The sequence below is a fragment of the Alligator sinensis genome, unplaced genomic scaffold, assembly GCF_000455745.1.
Source record: "Alligator sinensis unplaced genomic scaffold, ASM45574v1 scaffold1386_1, whole genome shotgun sequence".
NCBI lineage: Eukaryota > Metazoa > Chordata > Crocodylia > Alligatoridae > Alligator > Alligator sinensis.
Genome location: NW_005842806.1, coordinates 614,701 through 629,983, shown reverse-complemented (window position 1 = coordinate 629,983; position 15,283 = coordinate 614,701). Strand labels below are relative to the sequence as shown.

General features: G+C 43.7%; 1 protein-coding gene across 3 annotated transcripts in view; it reads right to left on the bottom strand.

Annotated features, from left to right (window-relative positions):
- The window catches only part of STYK1 (serine/threonine/tyrosine kinase 1), a 39,801-nt gene extending 24,753 nt beyond the window's left edge, over positions 1 to 15,048 (bottom strand). For all 3 annotated transcript variants that reach the window (XM_025191291.1, XM_025191292.1, XM_006035142.3), the window contains exon 1: positions 14,853 to 15,048. The gene's annotated coding sequence lies outside the window, so the exon portion shown is untranslated. The remainder of the gene's footprint in view (positions 1 to 14,852) is intronic.
- Positions 15,049 to 15,283: the final 235 nt, after the last annotated feature.

Sequence of the window (15,283 nt, the reverse complement as noted above, 5' to 3'; positions counted from 1 at the left end):
CCCGCCCCCCCCCGCCCCAGCTCTGCTGGCTCCACATCCCGTCCCTCGCTCTGGCCACTTACCACCCACCCTGGCCCTCGGACAGGCTGACATGCCCTGGGCCCCACACACCAATAGAAATGGCTCTGAAAGTATTTATCACTTGTATAAGAAAAGAGATACAGCAGCTTTTGGAAAACCCCAGCATTTCAGTTTTTTATTCTCTTCCTACTTAGCACATTAGCAGATTCACCTGTTTCTAGGGAGTGGCTCCAAACTGAGTAAATCATTAAACAAAATCAAACAGAAATGGATGGAAAAGTCAGTAAGATCAATGCAAACCTCTCCACACCACCCTTTAAGCAAATAAACTAAGTAAACCTACTTCAGATACAATAGGGGCACAAACACACTCTCACGCACAAATATATGATGTAGCCACAAATAGAAGCAGGCACTTGAGTTTTCTAATACACATATGGATTTGCATGCATGTGCTCCCATGGACAAATGCAACCATTCTTCATGGCAACACAGGAATGGAAGCGACTTCCTGAATCATCAAAATAAGTGCCATGCTGTCACTAGGCATCCATGCGGCATAACCCCAGCCATACAATTTACAATGCTCCATCTTACAACAAATTGATTTGTTTGCTTCACAGAGACACACACAATTAAAAAAGAACATTTACAAGGAAATATGTGGATAAGCCCAGAGAAGCACACCTACATAGACGCAGACTTGTGCCTAAATGGAGATGTGCTTTTACTCTCACTGACGTACGGGAAGACAAATTCATAAGAGTACCTTAGACACAAAGTCCAAATCCTATTATACCTTCATGCTCCTAAGTGGCCCTTACGTAGCCAGATAGGTGCAATATTTGACATTTACACTAAAATTAAATTCTGTTTTCACCTCTGTAGCTATACTTGCCCCATGTTTCCCTTCTGAATATGCTCACTAGACTCCATTATGGCTGCGTAGGCTTCAGGATGGAATAGAATCGCTCAAGGACATATGTAATTCCATGTAAGTACCTGAGATTTTAATTAGAAAAAACACAACTAGCAATTGTTCAATACTGGACGAAGAGGAGGAGTAGGAAGGCAGGGAGGACAGAGAGCTCTTCCCTCTTTTAGCTCAATAGCTTCCCCTTTCTCCATTTTATTTCAGGCAAGAACACATATCTGGGTGATACTTTTATACCACAGTTCAAAAAAGGATCTAAAATCTGCATGAGTGCCAAAAATAGCATTTAAGTGGCTACCTAGGTACTACTTAGTAATGGAAAGGTTAATTCAGATGAGTCCATTTAAATTTTACAAAATCATCCCTCCTGCAAAATCAGACCATGCTGGGGAAGCAATCCAGGACACTACTTCAGTTTAAAAAAATGGAATAATCTTCTGAAATGCCTCTCTGTATTATTTTCTGTGTCAAGACCACATTGATTCTAATAGTTGGCACTTCACGTGGGCCACTTGTCTGACCTTGGCAGTATTGCAGTTCCTATCTTCCTATGTTCCTATACATCATCCCCATTTTACAGCCAGAAGGATCAAAAGAGGTTGTATGGAATTTAGCAGTTCCCAATTCCCAGCTGCCTGTTTAATATATTGACTTGCTAATTGTATAACCAGAGTGAAAGTGACTTCAGAAGTGGGAACTGCTCAATCTCCAGGGTATTTAGGAAGAGTTAATAAATAAGTCCTCAGGGGACTGGCTGATTTATAGGATACAGGCACTTTCACTTTTATGTAGCCTGTGTAAATGTAGTTCTGCATTTACTGAAAGTTATTATCTAGTTAGTCATCAGCTACTTTCCTTGCTTATTTGCCTAGGCTGTTAGCAGGAATCAGTCCAATTCCTAACAAGTTAAGTGTTCACCTGACAAACAAAAGTTTGCAATTTCCATTAAGCATCTTCTTACTGACACAGTGGTCAAATATGGAATAGGTTTTTAATGGTGCTTTAGTGCTGGTCCCTTCAAGGTCAGGGTAAGGCACATCAGCAGAGGCAGAATGAAAAATCTTGCATTTCCCCTCCAATGCTGTATCAGATCTGAGAGTAAACACAGCACTTCTGTCTCCTGGGCTGTTAGGTTAGTACCCACACAATGTTCTCTTAAATAATTCAAAATAAAATCAAGTTAGATAACTTCTAACAGAAATGTAGGAGTATTTCATTAACTGTTACTGTCATCCCAGATAATGTGTATATACATAGTAATAATATGTGTAAATGTGAATTTATGGAGGAGTTGACAAATGGGTAATGAACACTGATGGTCAGTTTTTTAAAGCAATTTAGGTACCTAGCTCCCATTATGTCAATTGAAATTATGCACCTATCTCCCTCTAAAAATCTGGCCCTGATTCTAGAGTAGTCACTTATAAAAACTCTTCTAATTCCCCAGAAACTCACAGACTTTGAGGTCATGCGCTTTCCTCCAAAACAGAAACCAAAATGAATTCTTATCTCTTGTCCTTGGTTCAGTAAGACTGGCTGAGCTTCTGAAAAGCAGCCGTGAGACCACTGAGGTGGCTTCAGTAAACAGAGTACTTGAAACAGCACCAGAGAACAAGGCCAACAACTGACAAGTATATGTTTTACTATAAGCAAACTAGCATTCAAGATCAAACCCAGGTAATATATATATACAATCAAAGATAGCATTATAAAGGTTCATGATACATCTCTTTAGGGTTCCAGCTTCCCCTCTGTTCAGTGAAGGGTACAAGTCCTAGTACATAAATGTGAAGAAGATGGAGAGCAAGGGCCAAGCCAGTTGTTAATCTTGCTCTAATTTAGTGCAGCCTTAGGGAAAAGATTCAACTGCAGGTAAGCGGCTGACTTAGCTATTGTGTCATCTTTCCTGTGATCAGTCGAACTGTCTACCCTCCATTCTCATTTCACCTTCCTTCCAGAAACAATCTTGCTTCAATTCTTTGAACTCCTGTTTGGGCCTGTCAATTCTTTCAAAGCTGGCTTTGATTTTGTTCTGAGTCCCTACTTGTGGTTCTGTGCATATCAAAAAATAGGTTTTCCCTGATTTTTCTGGGTTTCTTATTCCACTACAGTGAATCCCATCATAGGCAAGTAGGGCTGGAAGAGACCTCATGGGGTCATCTAGTCTAGCCTGCCTTCACACCTGTTCTGGGGCATCCAGAGCTGCAGTAGGGAACACAATAAAAATAAGGAATGATAAAATAAATTAGATATAATAGCTTTCCTTATATAATTAGATAAATAGATATAATGAGACATTCCCTGGCATTCAAGCAAAGAGACATTCTATCTCAACATCCAACTCCAGAGCCTTCTGGCAAGGTATGTTGTCCATAAAATAACAGTAAGGACATAAAATTAATATTTGCTTCTCAAAATACAAGAGTGTACGGTCTAGATCAGGGGTTGGCAACAGTTTTGGGCAGTGACAAAAAATCCTCAACATCTACTTGTAAGATGCTGGCATGCCATGCAAATAAAACAAGGGGGTGAAGGGGTACTTGGTTGGACACATTGCATATTATTATGGTTAATAATCATAAATGTTGTTTGTTTGTTTTTTACAGTAAATGCCAAAGTTTCTAAAATACCAAAACTAACCACTTAGAGACAACAAATAAAGTTTCACATACTACAAACAGAAAGAGAAACACAGGTGGAATGTTTTTCCTTTGTTGTTCTGTTTTCTTTTTACATTGTTAAGCACATTAGGATGTCACTTTGATGCACAAGCAGCCAGGAGGGTACAAGCAGCTGCACTGGGGTTCACAGAACCTCAGCCTGGCTCATGTACCCCCTCACAGTTCCCCTACCATCTTCCATGAAGCATACATACAGCTGCTGCCAGCAATGAGCCAGGCTGGGGCTCCACAGACACCAGTGCAGTTGCTTGCAGCTTCATAGCTGCCTACCACAGCTGCCCTGGGCTCTGGACAAGCCCCTGACACCTAGCATGGAACAATCTTTCTGAAAAGGGCTGGTGTGCCAAGCAAAATGTTTTTGCATGTCATGATCTGGCGCACATGCCAAGGGTTGCTGACCCCAGGTCTAGATTATTGTACAACTAGAAGTATATAGGCTGATAGAAAAGAAAAAGGGGTTGTGGGAGGTTGTGTGTGCGTGCGGTGTGATGGGGGGCTGAAGACTCAAAAACCCAGAGAAGCAGTGGTGACTATAAACGTGAGAGGGAACAGAGAGACTGCTCTGTGGGCAAGGGACACTTTGAAAGGCAGGCACTGATACTGTGAGGAGCCAGTATGTCTGTTTCTATTGTATTCAAGAAAAATTGATTTGGTAACAGTTTTATCAGACCTGTACCAAAGAACATAGCTGTTGCATTATCAACCATTTCTTTTACTAAATAAAATAAACCTGCAAGGTCCCTAAACCTGGCTACAAAGACTAAAGAAGCAACACACTGTAACTAAGGACCGACTAAGATTAACTGGTATCTTCACTAAACTATTAAAAATGTACTTGGGGATGACAGCAAGTGTGGCAGGCACTGCAACTATTTGCTGTGTAATTTATCAAAATATGGCTAGACCTGTTTTTTTTCTACGTTAAACAGAAAGACAGAAAGTAATATGATAGCAGGGAGCAAAACAGTAGCTTGCTAATTATTCACTTCAGTCTGCCCTATGGGCTGACAGATACAAATGTAACCTAAGTACTTTGGACATAGTGTCTCATATATAATTTTTTTCAATGAAATAATTGTGTTCTTAAAAGTATTCCAGTGGTCATATCTGTGTAACTTTTCATGTTTGTCTATTCCTCTGACATTTTGAACTTGGCTTCCTGATACAACTCAGTCACAGTGCATAGTAAGCAGAGCATGAATGTGCATACAGATTAGAAGTAACTAAACTGTTAGAAGCTGAACTGGAAGGAAAAAGAAATCACTTTGGGTGGAATGGGGAGGATTTCAATAGCTGCTGCATGTGTTGCTTATGTGCAGGGATTGAGGAAGAGGTGAGTAGGAACTGTGGAGCTGGGCAAAAAGTACACATTTTCTCCCTCGTGTCAGACAACATCTGTCCTTTATTAAAAGCAACATGTATAAATGACCCAAAATACTCTTCCTCAGCTCACAAACCTTCCAGTTTGATCTCCATCAGAACACGCGTAAACAAAAAATCTAGCATACAGGGCCTCTTATCTACCAGTTCCTCCCTTTCCTTCACAAAAGGTGAGGGGGCATTCCCATTGCCCTGCCTGGGTCCTAGGATATCCCAAAGAGATCCCAAAATCCTGGCAATGTCCATGCAAACCATGGAGTAAGTGTTTTTTCAGCCCTCATCTCTCATTATGAGATGTCCCAAGTGCTACCAAGGAACACCTCCAGCTGCATGGAACAGTGAATTCAAGGCCTAGGGAGAGAAGTTACACATAAACCTGTTTAAGTGATCAGAAACTGGTTTAAACTTGTAACAGAATAGAAGTCCAGCATACATAAACTGGTTTCAAAATGGCTGAAACTGGTTTAAGATAACCCTGGTTGAATGTAGTATCATACTTAACTGATTTAGGTCAAACTGGTTTACGGAACTTCTGTCCCAGACCCGTTCCTGGTTTAAGTTAAATCAGAGTCCCCCAGCATCCCAGAATGCTTTCCAGCCTTGGGCAGGGCTGTGCTGCCTGCTCCAGAGACCCCTCTGCTTCCTAGCTGGAGCAGTGAGGGCTGGTTCTTTGGCTGGCTTAGTGCCTCCCACTTTAAGGGCTGGAGCAGGCAGTTGACAGATGCCCGATTAAGGCGGCCATTTCCAAACAGAGGTCAGACAGTCTGAGCCAGCAGCTAGCTGCTTGCAGCTGAGGGAGCAGCAGCATCCAGCTCCCTCATGATGTGGAACATTTTGGAGGCAAGGGCAGGAGCTATGGGGTTGGTTTGGAGGCTCCTGGTCCTGGCCATGACCTAAAACTGCACCTTGCTGGGGAATGAAGGCCTGGTGGGACTGCCGGTGGTGCAGCATCCCCACTCAGATACCAAGACCACTCACCTCCCTGATGAAAGGCAGGTCAGGGTGCCTTAATAACCCCAGCTCCCACAACACTATGGGTAAGGGAACCAGGCCTGGCTATGGCCACCTGAGCCCCAAGGGGTATAAGTCCCTAGGAAAGGAGTGGGGCCAGGCACGGCTGTGACCACCTAAGCCCACAGGGGTGAAAGACCTTGGAGGCCCCAGGGAGGGGGCAGTTGTGTGGCCCCAGAGAGGGAGCAGTTGAGAAGACCCTGAGAGAGCAGGGGTATAGGTGGGCCTTCCCAGAGTAGGGTGCGTCCTTACGACCTGAATGACTGGGCATAATTAGGGGTTGAGTAGGGCTGAAGGGATGGTCTGAAGAGCAGCCCCAGGGGGTGTACTAAGTAGGGCTGAAGGACAGCCAGAAGGGCAGCACATGGGCCAAACCCCAACAAGAGGGGGCACAGTATTGTGCAGCAAGCAAGAGACCCTGTGAGAGAGGGGGGAGTGCAAGAGGCCCCAGTGAGAGGGAGGCGGTATGAGTGTGTGTGTGCATGTGGCCTGACAGAGGACTAGGTTTGGTCCGGCTTGTGACTGGGAGTATAATATCTTGGATGCCATCTGCAAGGCATGGGACATGGTGTCGGGGAGATACGGAGCCATGGATAGCACCCCCTGGCATCAGAGCATATAATGGGCAGTCTCCTGTATTTACCACCAATTTACTGTAACAGCAAAGCCATGGCAAACAGGACTGGGTGGACTGCCCATATAGACAGTTGGGCAGGCCGGCTTGAGACCTGGCCCCAAGCTTGTCCCCATCACACCAGCCAAACCCCAGCTGGGGTCTGGGGCCAGGGAGTGGGGGTTAAAATTCCCTTCCCCCGAGTACAGAGCTGCCCTGCCCTGCTTACTTAGTGCTGGCAGGAACGGGGGTTAAACATGCTTTATCCCACTCAAACTTATTTCTGCCTGCAACTGTGGACTACAAATCCCAGAGGCACCTGGAAGCAGGATGAGAATGTGATGAGCAACTGTGCAGAGTCCTACTACTAGGAGTCTGGACTGCAAATCCCAGAGACCTTGGAGAAGCAGTGAACTCACAGCCCATGCTGGTTAAGTGCCAGACAGCCAGGATCTAGCACCCCCTGGCTTCTGGCCCGAGCCATTGCAGGCATGTGGCTGCATTTCCTGAATCAAAAGTGAATGTCTGTTCATGTGCTTATTGGTTCAATCTTTGCAGTTCAGACTAACCTGCAAATACTGAATCAATTCAGCCTCAGGCTTTTTGGCTGTCTGCACTTAACCTAAGGGTTCATTCCCATTCATCATATAAAACAGACATTTTCTACCTTAAATGAGTCTTACTATTAATGTCCTGAAATTTGCTGTACTGGTTCTTAAGTCCCTCAATGTTTTCTTAGCATTGTTTGCTGCTCTAAGTGATGCTCATCTCAGCTACGAGCCCATACATCTTCTCCTAAATCGAACTATTCCAAAAGACAAAATTCAGCTGGCCTTGAATTTTCTTTTAGCTCCCAGCAGTCCACCAGAACCTACTCATCTACCTTAGGCCATCCAGCACCGTATTTATAGGAAGGCCTCTTTTGAGACATGCCAAGGGCTGAAGCAAAATATTAGTCACCGCAGATGGAGCTGATCACTGGGGGAAAAAAACAGCATGAAGTTCAGCTCCATACTGTTCCTTCTAAAATATTTGACCTTAGGTCAGAAAGTAGATGAAATAGGCTGCCTAAAGTACTGGGATGCTAAGAAATATTAATAGAAAGACTGAGCAACTGGAGCTATTTTGCTAGTGATGATTGCTGTCCAAACTGGCATCACACCAAAAGGTGGGTAACTCAGCAAACTCCACCTAGTATAAAAAAGCACCATACATGTAGCTTCTAAAATACTAACTTAGCTGGCTCCCTGCATGCCTACAGGAGCCCTCTGATGTGCTGGAAATCCAGCACATTGGAGCAGGCTCAATTAAGTGACAGTCTGCTCGAGCACGGGAATTGACACACTTTGGCAGCCTTCCACATCACATGCATCAGTGTCCCTGCGCTGAAAAAATGGCAATGGGGCAGTTTGAAATAAAACACATTTGTAACAGGGGGCTCTCTCAGGACGGTCTGTCATTGGCCCACCCACCTGTTTCTGGGCCAACCGCCTGCCTCCTTGCCTGCCAGGACTTGATGATACATAATTATGATGTTAATTAGGTGGGAGGCTGCCCATTGTTGCCCTGATGCTAGGGGGCACTATCTGCACCTCCGTTCCTCCCCTACACCGCAGCCCAAACCTCGCAGATGGCATTCCAGGTTATTTCATAGATTTCATAGACATTTGGGCTGGAAGGGACCCCGGAGGATCAGAGTCCAGCCCCCTGCCTCAGGGGCAGGAAGTCAGCAAGGATCACAGGATCCCAGCAAGATAAGCATTCAAACGTGTCTTGAAGGCGTTCAAAGTGGGTGCTTGAACCGCCTTCAATGGCAGTCTATTCCAGACCTTGGGGGCTTGGACAGTAAAGAAGTTCTTCCTTATGTCCAGCCTGAATCGGTTGCGGCGGAGTTCGTGACCGTTCAATCTTGTCATACCTTGGGGCGCTCTGGTGAACAGACGTTCCCCCAGATCCTGATGAACACCCCTGATAAACTTATAGATGGCCACCAGATCACCCTTGAGCCTGCGCTTTTCCAGGCTGAAGAGTCCCATGGCTCTCAGCCTCTCATCATAAGGTCTGTTTTCCTGACCTCGGATCATGCACGTGGCTCTTCTCTGCACTCTCTCAAGCTTCTCCACATTCTTTTTGAATTGTGGAGCCCAAAACTGGATGTACTCCAGCTGCAGCCTCACCAAGGCCGAGTACAATGTGAGAATGACATCCTGGGATTTGCTTGAGAAGCATCTATGGATGCAAGCCAGCATTTTGCTCGCTTTACTAGCCACAGCATCGCACTGAAGGCTCATGTTCATCTTGTGGTCAATCATGACCCCCAAGTCCCTTTCATATATAGTGCTAACCAGCGTAGCACTGCTGAGCCTATAAGCATGCTGCAGGTTTTTCCTCCCAAGGTGGAGAACCTTGCATTTTTTGGTGCTGAACACCATCAGGTTCTCATCCGCCCATTTCATGAGTCTGTCAAGATCTGCCTGGATCACCCTTCTGTCCTCAGGTGTGGATGCTTTACCCCAGAGTTTGCTGTCATCGGCAAACTTAGCCAGGTTGCTTCTGACAAAAATGTCCACATCATTGATGAAGATGTTAACCAATATAGGCCCCAAGACAGAGCCTTGAGGGACCCCACTGGTGACCACGCACCAAGAGGATTAGCTTCCATCCACCACCATCCTCTGGGTCCTACCATGGAACCGATTCCCCAGCCAGCGGATCGTGGTAAGGTTGAGGTCATTGTTAGCCAGTTTTGCCAAGAGGTGATCATGGGATACCAGATTGAAGGCTTTTTTAAAGTCAAGATATACAACATCAATCTCTTCCCCCTTGTCCAGGTGATAGGTCAGCTGGTCGTAAAAGGAAATGAGATTTGTCAAGCAAGACCTACCCACAAGAAACCCATGCTGGGTATCCCTCAGGATATTGCCGTCAGCTAGTCTGTTAAGGATGGCCTCTTTGATAATCTTTTCTAAGACCTTACCGGAGCAAACTGAGACCAAATTTGTGTTTCACACACACGCACATTCATACCACCTCCCCACTCACAGGAGGCCTCTTCCACTCCACCCCTCTGGCATACTGTCCATTACCGGGCCAGTATGCCAGTAAAAAAATGATAGAAGGGCAAATGCTTGTTTTCACCATCCTTCCTTCTGACAGTAGGCTAAATTATCTGCATTCACAATTGTTGTAGGATCATATAGACTTGGTCCACTCATCACATACCACCTCCCCTCTCACAGAAGGCCTCTTCCACTCCGGCCCTCTGGCATACTGCCCATTACCGAGCCGCACTTTAATGCCCTGCTCCTCCTTGAGCGACCCCTCTGAGCTATCAAGCTTCACTACTCACATACTGACCTCGCCATGCAGCCCCTTCAGTTCCTGCAAGTTCCCCTGCTCTGTGTGGTCCAGCCTTGTGCTGAATCCTGGGCTAATTCCAGCACACACCCCTCACCAGGCAACTCTATACATTCACACATACACATATACTGGGCTCCCAGCCCTCTGATTTCCCCCTCACTGGGGCCACACCCCTCACTGAGGCTCCACACCCACCCCCTCACTGGGGCTCTTCATCTCCACCCCCTCACTGGGGCCATGGGGCTTCCCTCCCAGGTGGGGGCTCAGGTGGCTGTAGCCATGCCTGGTCCCATCTGGGTCTTATACCCTCCTTGGGCTCAAGTGGCCATAGCTGTGCCTGGCGCCCTTGTACCCACAGTATTGTTGGGGCTAGGGGTTAAGGCACCCCAACCCACCTTCCACCGGGGTGGTAACTGGCCTGGTATTTCCTGGGGGATCCCACACGACTGGGAGCCCCACCAAGCCACCCACTCCTGGCAGGGTGCAGTTTTAGATCATGCCCAGGACCAGAAGCCTCCAAACCATCCCCTTAAGCTCCTGCCCTTACCTCCAGGATGTTGCATACACCCTTGCAGCCAGGCAATGTTTCTGCCTGGCTGCCAGCAGTGAACTGCTCTATTTATATAGGTGGCCAGAGATCTAAAATGGCCACTGCAATCAAGCACCTGCTGGCTGCTTGTCTCAGCCCTTAAAGTGGCAGGCACCAACAGTGCCCTGCCACAACGTTCAATGAGCTTTACTTCAAAGATCCCTGCCGCCATTTTTCAGCATGGGGATGCTGATACACATGACGCATGGGTGCTTTTAATTAGCACGGCTTGCTAATTAAAGCACTCGGCGCTGTGTCCCAGAGCACTTGTAAAAATCCCCCTGGACCTTGATCATGCTCCCACTGACATTAGGACTTTGATTTTTTTTATTTTTTTTTTTTAAGTATGAGACTGTAAAATAAAAATACTGTGAAATGTACAGACCTTTAGAGATGAAATAGCCTGCCATAATAAAAGTCCATGGGACAGATCATAGAAATCATAGCAAATAGGCTTGGAAGGAACCTTGAGAGGCCATCTAACATTCCCTTGCCCCAAGTCAGGTTCAGCTATTCCTGCAATGATGGATATTCCACAGACTCCCTAAGTAATCTATTCTAGTGCTAATCTATCCTTTCAGTTTAAAAGTTTTTTTCCCTTTTTAACCTAAATCTCCCTTGCTGCAATTTAAACTAATTATTTCTTGGTCTATCTCAAGGGAACAATAAGATAATTATTACCTTCCTTTTTGCAGTAACCGTTATATATTTGAAGACTGTTATTTCTCCCTTTAGTCTTTTCTCTACACTAAGAAATCCTTTCTATCTTTCCCCATAGTTCCTGTTTTTTAGACCTCTAATCATTTTAGTTATTTTCCCATGAATTCTCTCCAATTTCTTGAAGTGGGATGTCTAAAATTGGTTACAATTAAACCTTGAGGGATTAATAATACCTAGTAAAGGAGAAAGATTATTTTATCCATCTTACAAAATATATTCCTATTGATAAATTCTGGTATGATGCTTGCTTTCTTTTGCAACAGCATGACATAATTGACTCAAGTTTAATTTGTGATCCACAATGACCCACAGATCCTTTTTTTGCAGGCATTCCAATTAACAAGTCTTTCCTAAATGTTGTATTTATACAGCTAATTTTTCCTAGGAGTAGTACCTTGCATTTGTCCTTAATGAACATGCTTTCTGCTTATTTCAAACCATTTTTCTAATTTGTCAAATTACTTGGAACTCTAATTCTGCCCTCCAGGGTGTTCTCAACCCCATACATTCAGTATCAACAGCAAATTTAACAAGTGTGTTCTCCATTCCCTTGTCAAATGAAAATACTGACTAGTACTAGGTCCAGAATAGACCCCAGAGGAGTCCCACTTATTACATCCTTCCACTCCAACAGTGCCTCAAATCTGATGAATACAGTTTTCCAACCAGTTGTACCCATGTCATAGTACCTACAGCATATTTCTGTAAATTGCTTACAGCAATGTCATTTTAGACATCAGGAGACTTTAAGAAATCCTGCTCTCTCACGCCTACTGTCTCTTTCCAGTTGACAATGCCTGAAATCTTGTCATAAGAAGAAATGAGGTTGATTTTACACTATTTGATCTCGACAATTCCAAGTTGGCTGTTACTAATAACTCTGCTGTCTTCTAGAGCTAGGGACAGAAATTACAGATAAACTAGTATAAGTGATCAGAACCAGTTCAAAGCTGTAATGCAACAGAAGTTCAGTGTACATAATCTGCTTTCAAAATGGCTGAAACTGGTTTAAGATAAACCTGGATGGATGTAGTATCAGACTAAACTAATTTAGTGTGAATTGGTTTATTGAACTTCTGTCCCAGATCCCCTCCAGATTCAAGTTAACTCCCCCAGCATCCCAGGATGTTTTGCACCTCGCTGCAAACCCCCTTCCCTTCACAGGGTGAGCATGCTAGCCTTGACCCAAGCTGTCTGCTCTAGATAAACAGGGAGGTGTGCTCTACTGCCCCTCAGCTTTTGGCCTTGGCCACTGCAGTCACGTGGCTGCATTTCCGGAATCAAAAGTGAATGCCTGTTCACTTGCTTATTAGTTCAATCTACACAGTTTAGATGAACTTGTGAAGATTGAATCAATTCAGCCTTTTTGACTGTCTGTAGGTATTTACAAATAGATTTTCTGATTATTTGTTCCAATATCTTTCTGGAAGTTAAGTTAGGGTGACTGTTCTATAATTCCTCCAGTCCTCTTTTTTCCCCCCCTTTTAAACACAAACTTTATGTCTTCCATTTTCAAGCCTCCTGGAGCACCCCTGCCCCCCTCCTTCCCCATCCCCACAAGTTTTCAAAGATGATTGCTAATGGCTCTGAGATTATTTCAACCAGTTCTTGGAGTACTCTATGGTGTAATTCATCAGGCCCAGCCAGTTTGCATTTATCCAAGTAATCTATAACCTGTTCCTTCCCTATTTTAGCCTGAGTTCTTACCCCCCACACACACAACACACACACACACACACACACACTCTTGTCACTGTTAACCATCTGATATTAGTTAACCTTGTTAGTGTTTTCTTATGAAGCCCCAAGTCATTAAAGACTTCATGATTCAGCCAAGCAGGTCTCTTACTACACTCTCTCTGTTATGTTCTTATCAGAATAGTTTGCATTTATGCGCTTAATATTGCTTCTTTAAGAAACTGCCAGCTCTCATGAATTCTCTCCCCCTTAGACTTGTTTCCTGCAGTATCATACCTACTAATTCTGAGTTCATTGAAGCCCATTTTTTAAAAGTCCATTGTCTTTGTTCTGTTGTTCTTCCAACTAGTTCCTCCCTATTGCTCACGTCCCTAGAAAAGCATTCCACCTTCTTGCTCTCTCTATTTTATACATATATAAATGTTCCCAATTCCAAGAACCTGATGGACAATCTGTGTCCCCCATTACCACCAAGTCCTGTGCTTTGGTAATTCTGTCTTGTGACATGCTAAACTATGACACCACAGTTATTCTTCTTGCCATTATCTTTCCAGAGACTTTCAACAGGATTCTCTTCCACTACAGTCAAGACCTCAGAAAGCAAATGTCCTTTTTCCCTATGTGTCCTTCTTGAACAGGTCATAACATTTTATATTACTCTTCCAGTCATATTCCAGTCGATATCACTATTACAGCCCAAGTCTGTTACTCCTATTAAATCATAATTTTGATTTATGTATAAAGACCTCTAGTTGACCCTGCTTATTCCCCACACTTTTTTGCACTAGATTTTGCATTACTTCCTAATAGGAATAATCTTACTTATTATTTTTATTTACGTGGTCCAAAACTAAAAGCACTTGCAGCCATGGGTGACCTTTGAAAATGTGGGCCATAGGTTCTATGCCCATGGAATCTAAGCAATAATTTCAAGAGTTCAACTTCCTGCAGCTTCTGCTGCAGGAAATCAGCATTTGTGAATACCCGGCCCAAGAAAAATATCCCAGAGCATTTTGATAATGAAATTAGTGTAGCCATTCAACAGGGATGAAAACTACATTATAAAATAATACATCCATGTATCCAATGTTGTAAAAAATATATTATATGAAAGGATGTGAGAAATTATATGAGCAAGTAAGTAAAGACATTATACATGCATAAGAACAAGAAAGCAGAGTTTAAGTTATGCATACAGCTTTAGGTTTAGCTTTTCCTGACATCCTGAGTGCTTAATTATACAATGACATCCTTGTAATGTATTTTTGAATGCAATAATGTGGATACATCGAACACATTTTTATTTCTAAAATATGATATAAATATATCTGAACAAGCATGGATTCTCTTCTCACATTTATGCAAATTGAGACTAACTATATTATAATCAATTCAGTGACCCATGTTGTAAAGCTGATGTAAATTAGATCAGTACAGTGTCAGGTTTTTATAGACAAACATTTTATATTTACTTAACACAGAATTTACATACAACACACACACAGAATCAGTCTCCATTTTCCCGGCTTCTGGTGAGCTAGGATTAATTTGATATGAAAGTTATCCTTTGTACTTATTCAAAACCTGTTTAAAAAGTGCCTAGAGCTCTTTTCCTTTGAATGCAGCTAAGAGTTATAACCCCTACCCACCTGGTTTCTCTCTCCCCAGCCCTATTATAGTCATTATCATTCATATACAGATTGACAGATACATACAGAAACAACACATGCATATTATATAGAGAGAGAGCTACATCATATATTAGGTCACATGCAGGTAAAAACATTTTCAAAGTTATTTAAATATTCATTATCTAATCTTCCAGCAGTGTTTTCTCTTGCCTACCTGAATTACGCCACTACTCCTGTCTGTCTGTAGCCTTTCCCTGACCCTCCAGTGTCCTATTCTTCCCAGTTAATCCTAAACAACTCAAGAAGGTGATGATAGCTGTGTTATGTTGCTGTTTTTCCTGTGTCAAGTTGGTCCCAGGTGATTTTTCTAGCCTGGTCCTGTCCAGCTTCCCTTCTTTGCTCCTCAAAGTCTTCTCAGCTGTCTCCCCAGGGAGATCATGTGACCATTTCTAGCAAGCTAGCTGACAGGTACACACACTCGTAAAACGGGTCTGCCTGGCTCCTCCACATACAAATGATTACCTCTTGATGTTGAAACAGCGAAGGCCAGAAGGACCTGGCAGTGGGGATCTCAAAGCATAATGAGAGATGAGGCTGAAGCTGGTCCCTTATTCCTTTCTCCCAGTCCCTGGTTCTTTATTCCCG